Source organism: Lissotriton helveticus, chromosome 1_1 (assembly GCF_964261635.1).
Source record: "Lissotriton helveticus chromosome 1_1, aLisHel1.1, whole genome shotgun sequence".
NCBI lineage: Eukaryota > Metazoa > Chordata > Amphibia > Caudata > Salamandridae > Lissotriton > Lissotriton helveticus.
Window position 1 is genome coordinate 1,091,466,730 of NC_136057.1, and position 13,104 is coordinate 1,091,479,833.

The 13,104-nt window shown below is 53.9% G+C and overlaps 1 pseudogene; it reads right to left on the bottom strand.

The window, feature by feature from the left end:
* Positions 1-8,079: 8,079 nt before the first annotated feature.
* LOC144763519 (uncharacterized) lies at positions 8,080-10,248 on the bottom strand (annotated as a pseudogene).
* Between the last annotated feature and the right edge of the window lie 2,856 nt (positions 10,249-13,104).

Below are 13,104 nucleotides of genomic sequence, written 5' to 3' on the forward strand. Positions count from 1 at the left end.
TGATGTGTCTCCTCATTGTAGGCCAAAGTGCGTATGGCACATCACTGACATTTGTTTGTGACATTCCCCAGATGCAACAACAATGGATTGGAATGACTTCGTGATCAGAAACTGTTATACAGCCATCTGTCTTTTGATTGGTTTAAATGATGTGGGTTCCCTTTTGTTAGTAGACAATATGGCTCTGTTGGACCCGGCCTCGTGGCGTGGTCGTACCCCTCCCGCATGGCGGACCCTGGACGACATCGGCCCTCCATCGACCCGCTGTCGCCCCTCCGGACACCACCCTCATCGAACTCTCGACGAGAGCCGCCCTTGGCAAACCCCGGCTCTCCCCCTCTGGACCCCGGCGAACCCGGCTCGCCCCAACTCTGCAGGTCCGGTCACCACCCCGGGCCACCCTCTCAGGCCCGACTCCATCTTGGGCCCATCACCTCCCGAGCACGTGGCCTTGGCCCGACCCCGGCCCTGGCCCCAGCAAAGCCCCAACATCGGGGCACCAAGATCAACCCAGGTGGTAAAGTGGCCACTTGGCGGATCCCGGAGAGGAAGAGTTTCGATGGCCCTCCAGCCGTCCCCGGACGCCTGGTATCGATCGCCCTCCGGCCTCCCTGGGCGCTGGCTCCACCCCCCTGCTGGGTGTCTGGACACCTTCCTCCCGGTCCCTCTGACCCCCAGGCGCGAGGGTCCGGACATCAAAGGACTCCAGTCCTATATCTGGGCCAGCCCTGGATCAGGAAATCAGTTGTATCTGGGAGTCGAAGCCCTGCTGACCTCGTCGCGGCTGATCCTGATAAGAACTCTGGAACTCTGGAACCTGGAACCTCTGAGCCCTGCTGACGCTGTCGCGACTCTACCAAACTGAACCATCCGCCGAGCCCTGCTGACGCTGTTGCGGCTTTACCCAGCTGAACCAACCGCCGAGCCCTGCTGACGCTGTCGCGGCTCTACCCAGCTGAACCAACCGCCGAGCCCTGCTGACGCTGTCGCGGCTCTACCAAGTTGAACCATCCGCCGAGCCCTGCTGACGCTGTCGCGGCTCTACCAAGCCTAACCACCTTCGGAGCCCTGCTGACGCTGTTGCGGCTCCCGGCACCCCCCCAGCTCGAGGATTGAGAGCTGTGCGCAGGGTTTCCTAGTACCCGCTGGTACCAAGACTGTCCCGCTACCCCCTTCCCCGGACATTGAGACTTTGTTGGGATCCCCCGATCCCCCCTGTACATATTGCTGCGGAATCTTGCCTTTATTCTTTATATAAAGACTCTTAAACCTACTCTTGTGTGGTGTCTACCTGTGGTGGTGTGATTGCTCGGCTGTTACGATAGTAGGAGAGGAGCCTCGCCAAGGAGGCCTCTCGACGGCGCTCGGCCAACTCCATATGGAAAAGTGGGTTTCGGGACGGCAGCCAGACATCTTCTGTCTCCCCTGGAATCGCCTTTCTAACATTGGTGGCAGGCGACGGGATCCGAGCCGACGCATATCGTACAGCGAGCAACTCGCCTACTACTAAAAGAGACCACAGCAACCATGAGCGATAAAGAAGCCGGAACGACCGCAGAGTTCCAGAAGGAACTACTGGAGGAGTACACATAAAGAACTCAAACAGTTCTGCAAAAACCTAGGTATCGCTACCACCGGACTAAGTACAAAGGAAGATTTTAAAGAAGCGCTGCAAACATGGGTGGAGGCCCGAGAGACACCACCCCCGACCGGAGGTGAACCAGTCCCAGACGTGCACCAGGGGACCTCAGCAGCCCCCGTAGAGGAAAGAAACACCAACAGAGATCCGGGCCTCTCCCACGAAGATGCCTGAGAACAAGAGAGAAACCGGCTCCACGAGTTGGAGCTCGCCCGACTCCGGCTGGACGGAGAACTCCAGCTAGCGGGAAAGAAAATCGCCCTTGAGCAACTACGGCTGCAAGGAGACCTGGAGGAAAGACGGAGACAGAGCGAACTAGAAGAAAAGAAACTCACGTTCGAACACGAGCGTGGCCTCAAAGAGCTGGAGATCAAGGCCAAGAGCGAAGAAGCTGGCGCCGCGGTGCTCCGAAACCCCCCGCCTCCTGCCCACCCGAAGGTCCACATCCCCAAGGATGTCGTCAAGGAGTACTACAAAAATGACGACATCCAGCAGTGGTTTAAGGCCTACGAAGTCGCCATGGCCGCGCACCGCATACCCCGAAAAGATTGGGGTGCCGGTCTATGGGGAAGATTCGTCAGCGAAGGAAGAGACACCCTGCTGGACCTGGCCGACGACGTGATGTCCTCCTATGATCACATGAAGGACGCCCTGCTAACCCGGTATGGACTCACCCCTGAGATGTACCGGCAAAGATTCAGAGACTGTAAAAAGATCCCCGGTACAACATGGGTGGAGTACGTGAACTTTTATAGCAGAGCGCTAGAAGGGTGGATAAAGGGCAGCAAAGTGACCACCTACGAACAGCTGTTCGACCTCATCGTATGGGAGCACCTCTCCAACAACTGCTTTGCCGAGCTCAGACAGCATCTACTCGACAGCAAGCTGACCGAGCCACGGAAACTCGCCGTCGAGGCCGATCAATGGGTGAGCACCCGGGTCCCCCGGACCCCGATAGGAGAATCCGGACGGAACACGCAAGGGCACCCCCGCCAGCGAGGCGGCGGAGGAGGCCAGAACCGGAGCCGAGACTTCCCGCCTGCGCCGCCCCGGAGTCCACCCCGGGGGTCGCCCTAGAACAACACTTCACCGTCCCTGACCCAAAGAGGGCCCCCCTCAGCACGACCGGGGCCCCGCCCGAACTTTACCTGCCACAGATGCCAGCGGCCAGGTCACTTCGCCAGTGACCCCCAGTGCCCAATGAACCAGCGCACCGGCATCGCCGGACCTCCGACACGCCAGATCGCTGCCGCAGCCCTGGGAGAAGGAGGCGAGGAAGAGGAAGAGGTCTACAACGATGACCAGACCGAGTGGGAGCCAGCCGCCATGGCCCTAGTCTGTCTGGGCGAGAGAGACATGATTCCCCTGGCTCCACTCCCGAGCAACACCCAAAAGTACCGTCAGTGGGTCAACATTAATGGGCAACGGACCGAAGTACTCCGTGACACTGGAGCCAGTGTGACAGCCGTCCGCTGCCACCTGGTGACCCCCGAACAGATCCTACCAAATGTGCTGTGCCCCGTGCTGGCCGCCGACAATTCCGAGACCCTGTGCCAGATGGCCCGAATCCCCTTCGAGTGGGGAGGGGTGTCGGGCATGCTAACGGTAACCGTCCGGGACGACGCCCCCGTGGACTGCCTCCTCGGAAACTATCTCGAGAGTTCCCCCTGGGCCCAAGTCGAGCGGAGAGAGCATCTGGGGATGCTGGGACTACCCAAGTGGGTTTGTGTGACAACCCGATCCATGGCCGCCCGGGCCCCAGCGGAGGCCGCCCCGACCGAAGAACCGGAACGGCCCGCGCCTCCGCCACCCGCCATCGATGAAGAAACCGGCCTTGAGCCCGGGCCACCAGGGCCCAACCGCGAGGACATCGCCGAACTCGCCGACATCCCTGAACTAAGCCAATGGCGCCAGGAAGGTGGTCCCACCCGAGAACAATTCCGGCAGGAACAGAAGACCTGCCCCTCCCTCGAGGGGACCCGGCAGCAAGCCGCAGCTCAAGCCACCGGGGACACGTTGGGGTCCCACTGGGTCTACTGGGACCACGACCTCCTATACAGTGAACAGAAAATTGCTGAACTGGGGGCCAGCCGAGTGTTGGTGGTCCCCCTACGATTCAGAGACTTCCTCTTAAACCTGGCACACGACGTGCCCCTCGCCGGGCACCTGGGACAGGACAAAACTTACAGCCGCCTGGTGACCCACTTCTACTGGCCCAAGATGCGCAGCGATGTGAGCAATCACTGCAGGACCTGTCCGACCTGTCAAGTCAGCGGGAAGAGCGGGGGAAAAGCCAAGGCCCCGCTCCAACCCTTTCCCGTAGTGACAACCCCCTTCGAGGGAGTGGGGATCGATATCGTGGGGCCACTGGACCCCCGCACCTCACAAGGACACCGCTTCATCCTCGTCCTGGTGGACCACGCCATCCGCTACCCAGAAGCCATCCCCCTCCGGACCATAACTGCCCCCGTGGTGGGCCGAGCACTAATGGGAATCTTCTCCCGAGTGGGATTCCCCCGAGAGGTCGTGAGTGATCGGGGCACAAACTTTATATCAAAGTATTTGCGGTCCCTGTGGCAACAATGCGGGGTCACATATAAGTTCACCACCCCGTATCACCCCCAAGGGAATGGACTGGTGGAGCGGTTTAACAGAACACTCAAGGGGATGATCAAGGGCCTAGAAGAACCCCTCCGCCGCAAATGGGACGTCCTACTACCATGCCTCCTGTTTGCCTATCGGGAGGTACCTCAGAAGTCCCTGGGGTTCAGCCCCTTTGAACTATTGTATGGACACCCTGTCCGAGGTCCCCTCAGCCTGGTCAAAGAAGGCTGGGAGAATACAGTCCGAGATGCCCCGCCAGATGTCTACCGGTACCTCCTGACTCTCCGGAACCAGACTCGGAAGTTCCGGGAACTTGCCGAGGCCAATCTGGAGGCCAGTCAGGAGAAGATGAAACGCTGGTATGACCAGAACGCCTCGTCCATCGAGTTCCAGCCGGGCCAACAAGTCTGGGTCATGTCCCCGGTCGAACCCTGTGCCCTCCAGGACAAATGGATGGGGCCCTTCAAAGTGGTGGAGCGCAAGAGCCCCGTCACCTATCTGGTGGACATGGAGTCCCCCAGGAACCCCCTCCGGGTCCTGCACGCCAACCGGCTCAAGCCTCACTTTGCCCGCACGGAGCTGAGCCTGCTGCTAGCTATGGATGATGGGGCCGAAGACGACTCCGAGCCCCTGCCCAACCTCCTGAAGTACTCTGAGAAGGATGGCTCCGTCGAGGGAGTTCCCCTCTCCTCCGCCCTGACCCCCGAACAGCGCCAGGACTGCCAAGAGCTGTTGGGGCAGTTTGCGGACCTGTTCTCGCTCACTCCTGGGGTCACACAGTGGTGTGTCCACGATGTCGACACCGGGGGCAGCCCGCCCGTGCGACACCGGGCCTACCGAGTTCCCGACCGGGTCCGGGCCTGCATCCAGTCCGAAGTGGCCAAGATGCTAGCCTTGGGAGTGGTCGAGCCCTCAGACAGTCCCTGGGCCAGTCCAGTTGTCCTGGTCCCTAAAGCCGCCGCCCCCGGCGCCCCTCCAGAGCTCCGTTTTTGTGTCGACTACCGGGGACTGAATGCCGTTACCAGGACCGACGCCCACCCCATCCCCCGGGCGGATGCACTGATCGATCGCCTGGGGGGCGCCAGATACCTCAGCACCTTCGACCTCACGGCCAGATATTGGCAGATCGGCCTCCCCCCAGGACCCAAGAACGATCCGCCTTCTCGACCCCCGATGGCCACTTCCAATTCAAGGTGATGCCCTTCGGCATGAAAAACGCCCCCGCTACCTTCCAGAGACTGGTGAATAGGATGCTAGCGGGGTTAGAAGAGTTCAGTGCCGCATACCTGGACGATATTGCGGTGTACAGCCTCCACTGGAACGAACACTTGAGACACCTCTGGGAGGTCCTGACGGCCCTCCAGCGGGCCGGACTAACAGTAAAAGCCAGCAAGTGCCAGATAGGCCAAGGGTCCGTGACCTATCTGGGGCACCAAGTGGGGAGCGGCCAGGTGGCTCCCCTCCAACCCAAAATTGACGCCATTGTGGCCTGGGAGCCCCCGGTCACCCAGACAGCAGTCCGAGCCTTCCTGGGGCTCACTGGATATTATCGGCGCTTCATAAAAGACTATGGGAGCATTGTGGGGCCCCTCACTGAACTGACCTCCAAAAGACTACCACAAAAGGTGCACTGGACCCCCGAGTGCCAAGCGGCCTTCGAGACTCTAAAGACTGCCATGTGCACCGCCCCTGTGCTCCAGGCCCCCGACTACAGCCGAGAGTTTGTGGTCCAAACCGACGCCTCGGAGCACGGCATCGGGGCGGTCCTGTCGCAAGTCAACCCCAAGGGGGTTGACCAACCTGTGGCCTTCATCAGCCGGCGGCTGCTGGCTCGAGAACAACGATGGAGCACCATAGAAAGAGAAGCCTTCGCCGTCGTGTGGGCCCTCAGGAAACTCCGGCCCTACCTCTTCGGCACCCACTTCCGGGTCCAGACCGACCACCGGCCCCTGCGGTGGCTAATGCAGATGCGTGGCGAGAACCCGAAGCTGCTGCGATGGTCCATCTCCCTGCAGGGGATGGACTTCACTGTGGAACATCTCCCTGGCAACGACCACGCCAACGCTGACGGTCTGTCCCGATTCTTCCGCCTCGACGAGGAGAATCCCCAAGAAGATGGGTGACTCTCCCCGCCTTCAGCTGGAGGGGACGTGTGTTGGACCCGGCCTCGTGGCGTGGTCCTACCCCTCCCGCATGGCGGACCCTGGATGACATCGGCCCTCCATCGACCCGCTGTCGCCCCTACGGACACCACCCTCATCGAACTCTCGACGAGAGCTGCCCTTGGCAAACCCCGGCTCTCCCCCTCTGGACCCCGGCGAACCCGGCTCGCCCCAACTCTGCAGGTCCGGTCACCACCCCGGGCCACCCTCTCAGGCCCGACTCCATCTTGGGCCCATCACCTCCCGAGCACGTGGCCTGGGCCAGACACCGGCCGCGGCCCCAGCGAAGCCCCGACATCTGGGCCAGTCCTGGATCAGGAAATCAGTTGTATCTGGGAGTCGAAGCCCTGCTGACCTCGTCACGGCTGATCCTGATAAGAACTCTGGAACTCTGGAACCTGGAACCTCTGAGCCCTGCTGACGCTGTCGCGGCTCTACCAAACTGAACCATCTGCCGAGCCCTGCTGACGCTGTCGCGGCTCTACCAATCTGAACCAACCGCCGAGCCCTGCTGACGCTGTTGCGGCTCTACCAAGTCGAACCATCCGCTGAGCCATGCTGACGCTGTCGCGGCTCTACCAAACTGAACCATCCGCCGAGCCCTGCTGACGCTGTCGCGGCTCTACCCAGCTGAACCAACCGCCGAGCCCTGTTGACGCTGTCGCGGCTCTACCAAGTTGAACCATCCGCCGAGCCCTGCTGACGCTGTCGCTGCTCTACCAAGCTGAACCACCTTCGGAGCCCTGCTGACGCTGTCGCGGCTCCCGGCACCCCCCCAGCTCGAGGATTGAGAGCTGTGCGCAGGGTTTCCTAGTACCCGCTGGTACCAAGACTGTCCCGCTACCCCCTTCCCCGGACATTGAGACTTTGTTGGGATCCGCCGATCCCCCCTGTACATATTGCTGCGGAATCTTGCCTTTATTCTTTATATAAAGACTCTTAAACCTACTCGTGTGTGGTGTCTCTCTGTGGTGGTGTGATTGCTCGGCTGTTACGATAGTAGGAGAGGAGCCTCGCCAAGGAGGCCTCTCGACGGCGCTCGGCCAACTCCATACGGAAAGGTGGGTTTCGGGGCGGCAGCCAGACATCTTCTGTCTCCCCTGGAATCGCCTTTCTAACAGGCTCCAACTGATGACATAGCCCAATTCTTTTGTATCTATTCTATAGGAAATTGCCTGTTGTATCCCCTCCTTCCATGTTGTTAAGGTCTGCACCTGAAAATATGATTACTGACATATAATATTTGAGTCATGTTTGATTTGCTATGTTTCTGGCATCTTGCCAGCCTATGATTGGAACAATGGAATAAAGATGTTATAAGACAAGACACTTGTATGTATGTGTTGGTTTGACATTGTTGTGATCCTGAGCTAAACATTGTGTACATGCAGCATATATGCAGCATATAAATGCTTACACAAGTAGTGCCATTGTAAAGTTCACATGGGAGTACATATATAGATTACTAGATATGAGAATTACAATCAGTTTGTGTCTTGTGTATTTATCAAAGGGGTAAACGTGAATAGATACAAAAACATGTATACGAAAAGGGGAAGTAGTCAGTCATGGTGAAGAAAACCATAGATGTAGATGCCAAATTGAATGAAGTACAAAATACTACTCGCATCAGAAAGGGAAAGGTGTCTAGAAATAGTCCACAGAGTGAATATGTTACACACACTGGAGGAAATTAAAGTAGAGGTTTCTTGCTGGGGTGGTGGGTGTCTTGCCATCCACACCTCCTGGATTATTGCATGGACGGCTCCGCTTGCAACTGTGGGGGAAACCCACTGCTGCAGAGACAGGGCTGTCTGAAGGCATATTTTCCTCTGAGAGGGCCTTCCTTCCTGGGGCTGCCACAGATGTAGAAGGCACGGATGTAGTTGGACCACAGGAAGAGGTAGATGGTGGTAAAAAAAACCTGCACAGGGTTGTGTTGATGTACTGCAGCACCCCAATGAGCTAGCCCTTGTTTGTGTTGTGGGTGGTCAACTCCTGGTGTATGTCCCTTTGCATCTGCTTCATCTCCAGGATTACCATCAATACCTGACCCATCACGTCTTTCAAGTCCTGATATGCTCCTAAGACTTGGTCAATGGTGGCCTTGGTGTGAGTGTCACCAGTGGCCTCACTCAGTGGGCCCACAGTACCCCTCTCATGACCCCTATCCACACAGGCCTGTGCCCTTGGCCCAGGGTGCATTCTACTACTGGTTCCTGGTTTTTCTATAACTGGGCTAGTGATTCTCACCTCAGAATCCAGGACTGGGAGACACCAGATGGTAGTGACTCTGCTGGGTACACTGGTTCAGGGCAGTGGTTGGCTAAGATGTTGCAGCTGTGGTGGGAGATGTTGGTGTGGGCACAGTAAGACTCACTGTTGCTGTCTGCCCAAGCTGCCCAAGCCGATCAGGACCATCATCCATGTCCACATGTCCAGTAGTTCTGTCATCACTGAGGACTTCATCCGGGGTGGCGTGGGAGTCTTTACGGTGGCCAAGCTCTGCCCAGGTGCTGTGCCAGATCGACCTGTTGTGAAATAGAGAACATTAGTATGGTGGAAGTGTGGTAAGTAGAGACCTAGCAAAGCAAAATAGGTAGAGGGTACTATTGTTATATAATTCTGTGGTATTGAACTTGTTAACAAGACATTTGGAGACATTCAATACATGTACTAGAATTGAGAAGTTCATTGGATATGCAAATATGTTGCATTTTGGATTAAGGAATAAGCATGCCATCTCTCAAACATTTAAGGCAACACAGTGGAGAAGTAACATGTGTATTTGACCATTCAAAGGCCTAGGTGTGTACAAAACAGGCAAACACACATGTTGGTTGTATGTTTAGAATTCATCATCATGTGAGCAGTGTGGAGTCAATGGGTCACCTGCCACTTCGAATCAGGTGAGTTACCTTTGTGGCTTACAAATGTTTGAGCTACACACTTGGTATGGGGGTCACTCCTGCCATCAATAGTTTCAGCTGAGGAGGCGAGGAAAACATCAAGCTAAGTAGACAGAATATCTCTGCTCTGAGTAGAGCATTGTATGTAGATTTCTCGGGCCAGTTGTTACATGCCAGACAAGTGAGAATGGGAAAAATCACTTTTGCAACTTGTTTTCTGTTACAGATACAGGGTCTTATGGTAGTTGTAGTCATTTCAATCGCTACTGCCCAACACTTGACAGATGACTAGTGTTACATACCTGTTGTCAAAATGCCATTGGGCTGGACCATATATTTACATCTTGACACATATCATGGATCCTGGGATGGTGACTTAATAGTGATAGACTTATAGAGAGCGTCCCACTGCGTGGCATGTAATGGAGATTGATACATGTGATGTTATATGCAACAATACACATTGCCACTGACAATCAAACTTCTGACACCTTGAGTATGCATGTTAGGAAAGTAGATAGACAATACAATAGCAAAAGCTGAGATGAGATGAGAGCATACAGGACATTGAAGTGTTGTGACAGTTCATGAGGTGTAACTTACCAGACTTCACTCCCCAGCTATTCCTGTCCAGCCCTAAGAATGCAGGATGTCACAGACCTTCTCTTCCCAGGGAAGAAGTTGTAATGGAATGCTGGGAGGACCACCACCAGTCTTCTGGGCCTCCAGGTGTTGCTTAGAGGCCAGGAAACTCCACCTTCCCCCTCAGGTCATTCCACCTCTTCCTTATTTTCTCCTTTGTGTGCATGGTGGTTCCTACAGCATTCAATCTGTTGACTATCCTGTCCCACATTTCCCTTTTCCTGCTGGGAGGAGTATGTTGGACTTGAACTCCAAACCATTGCGGCTCTAGTATTATGATTTAATTCACCATGACTGACAACTCAGCCAAAAAAATGTGGAATATTTTGATGTAAGATAACTCTAAATTAAAATTAGTGACACAGGCTAAAAAAACACCAAAGGATAATGGATAAAAACAACAAAAGCATGTGGAGAGTGTTAAATAGGATAGGGGGAAAAAGGGATGCCTTATCTCAACAAAAAAGTATGGTCTTTGTATTGCTGTACTGTTGTGGAGAGGCAAATGTTCATGGTCTGGGATGAGGTGTGGTTTATAGTGTGATTTACATGTGTATCCACTTGGCCAATGGATATCAGCTGTGTTGTTTTTGCATCTTGCTGAGAGCGTAATGCAACCGCCTACCGCTGTTGAGGAACTGCCGCAAGGGGATCGCAGAGTACAACTTTCTTTTCATAATCAGTTGACAGCAAGCCACAGCCCTGATGGCAAGGGAGTACACATTGCCATCATTGCAGTCCTGTTTGGCCCAGGCAGGAACCATTCCATGGAAGGTGGTCTGCTATTCTGGTTGCATGCATCGTAATGGGGGCGGCAAAAGACTGCCGGCTCAGCAGTCTTCTTGGGACTGCTGCTGCAGAAGTATGGTGGTGAGAGCACCAAACTCGTAATGGGGCCCTAAGATATTATTGGCACCAAAACCAGTTTGAATTGGGTTGAAGGGATATTGGTGCATATCAATAAGATGCCAGCTGTTTTAGCATTGAATGTGAGGGGATTGGGGGATCATCCAAGATTGCATGTAGTCCACAGAATGGTTGATGGCAGGTTAGTGTTGTGTTGGAAAGTATTTGAGAGGACAGGACGCCAAATGCATTCACTCCATGTTGCTCTACTCATCAGCAAAGTCCTGAAAAGTACTTAGGGAAACCCTGCTATTCATAGTCCTCACTCCTACCCTTGAGCTCAATCCCACTCTCTAACATTTTGGCTCAGCCTGACATCATAATGGAACCATACCGCCTAGAGTTGGTCAGTACACTGGTCTCATCTGGTTACCTGGGACTCTGTCGACACCATGACATTAAAGAGTCCCCAGGCACTAGTGGTTTCAAACTTAGAAACCACAGAACACAAGATAAGATGAGCAAGTGCATAGTTAGTATTCCAAAACAAACACTAATTAATAGGCTGTCATGTAATCACTAACAATAAATAAAGCACTTAACTGGCTTACATCAGCAGCAAGACAGTGGGCTATGTAAAAAACTACAAAGGGATTGATAAAATGATAGGAATGCTAAGTGTTTTGATGTTCAGTTGTTATTTCCGCTGTTTTTCAAATTTCTTGTGGGGTTAAGGGAAATGTAGTATTCATACTAGCAGATGAAGAAGATCTGCACAGCAATGAAGTAAAAACAAAACATCATTATTGCTTCTGCTTGCTGAATGACAGAAAATCCCTGCAAACACTAATCAAGGTATTGGAACAAGCTCATAAAAGGATTTCCCTATTTTGAGAACAAAATATCAAACTATATTTAGAAATTAAGTTCTCTACTGGAGGACCATACAGGTTCCCAAGGTGTTAATCATATTCCCACAGCCAATTGTGTCTGATGACAATTAAGGTTCCATCAGAAGAACCAGTTACCACCCTGTCTCAGCATGCCTGATGTTCATTCAAGTGCAGAGAAGGTCGCTCTTCCAATTCTATTACAGGACCGGAGGCTTCTGATTATGCTTCTCTTTCTATGTATTTGCTACTCACCGCAGCCAATGAAAATGTTTTGTTATGCAAATAAAGTAAATATGCTATGATGCATATCTCGTACATCACATCCTGTAAGACCCTATAAGAGCCACCATAACCAGAACTGATCCTCTTTCTTTGCTGGTCACGCAGAGTTAAGTCATTTTCACTTTACTGCATTCCTTTATTGTGATTGTGAGTGTCGATGCATCGTTATGTAATTTATTCATGACCTTACTGGCCGTGCGTTCAGCTTTCACGCTTAATCGTCTTGCATTGCTTGCCTTGCTAATTGCTTTGTTTCACCCGCTCGGGCGTGGTGTGCATTACGCTCCCGCTGGGAGCAGAGAACTTTGTTTTTTGCCCTGCCTGCTCTGGCGCTGTCTAATTGACTACCGCTGAGAGCGCTGGTACTGCACTGCTGTCGGCAGTGTTTTCCATAGCCCTTCGGCTCCAGGCCCCCTAATGAGCCGGTGCATTACGTTTTGGAGAGCTTGTTCACTCTGACGTGCGTATCCCAATTGGGCTTCATTTTGGTAGGATTTGGGCTACGCACATCGCACGCGCCCTAATTAGCCCGAGGCTCCTTATTTTCAGGGATTTTTCACATGGAGCAGACCTCTTTACGCCTGATTTGGCTGCAATAATCATCTGGCCTCTGTTTGGAGCACACACGCCCAATATATTAGTTATGTGTCTCTCTCTACGCCCTGTGGGCTGAAATAATTGTGATACAGCATCTGCTGAGGAACTAGGTACCTGGTGTTTATAGTGTGCTTGGGTTGGCTCCCCCCTAACTCCTCTAATAACACACATATCTTAAATATCTCTAACACTTACGAAGTATGGAGGACTGGGTCAGATTTGAGGAGGATGACCCCTATCAGGAGTAGGATTCCACACCTTCCTTAGAGGATAACATTGTTGAGGCTTTGGACGCTTCAGTCCAAGACTCTGTCAATCGAGAGGTGCATCCAATGGTAGTGTCGAGACAGTTGTCCTTGATGGCCTGGAGGCTTTCAGGCAACAGCGGGAAATGCCAGGCTTTCCGGACAAGGCTGCAGCCTTCATTAACCAGGCCTGGGCCCCTTCTACCCGGAAGCGATATTCTGCAGCCTGAAGGGCTGGGATTGTTGGTGCTTGGAACAACATGTGGATCCCGTGGGGGCCGAGTT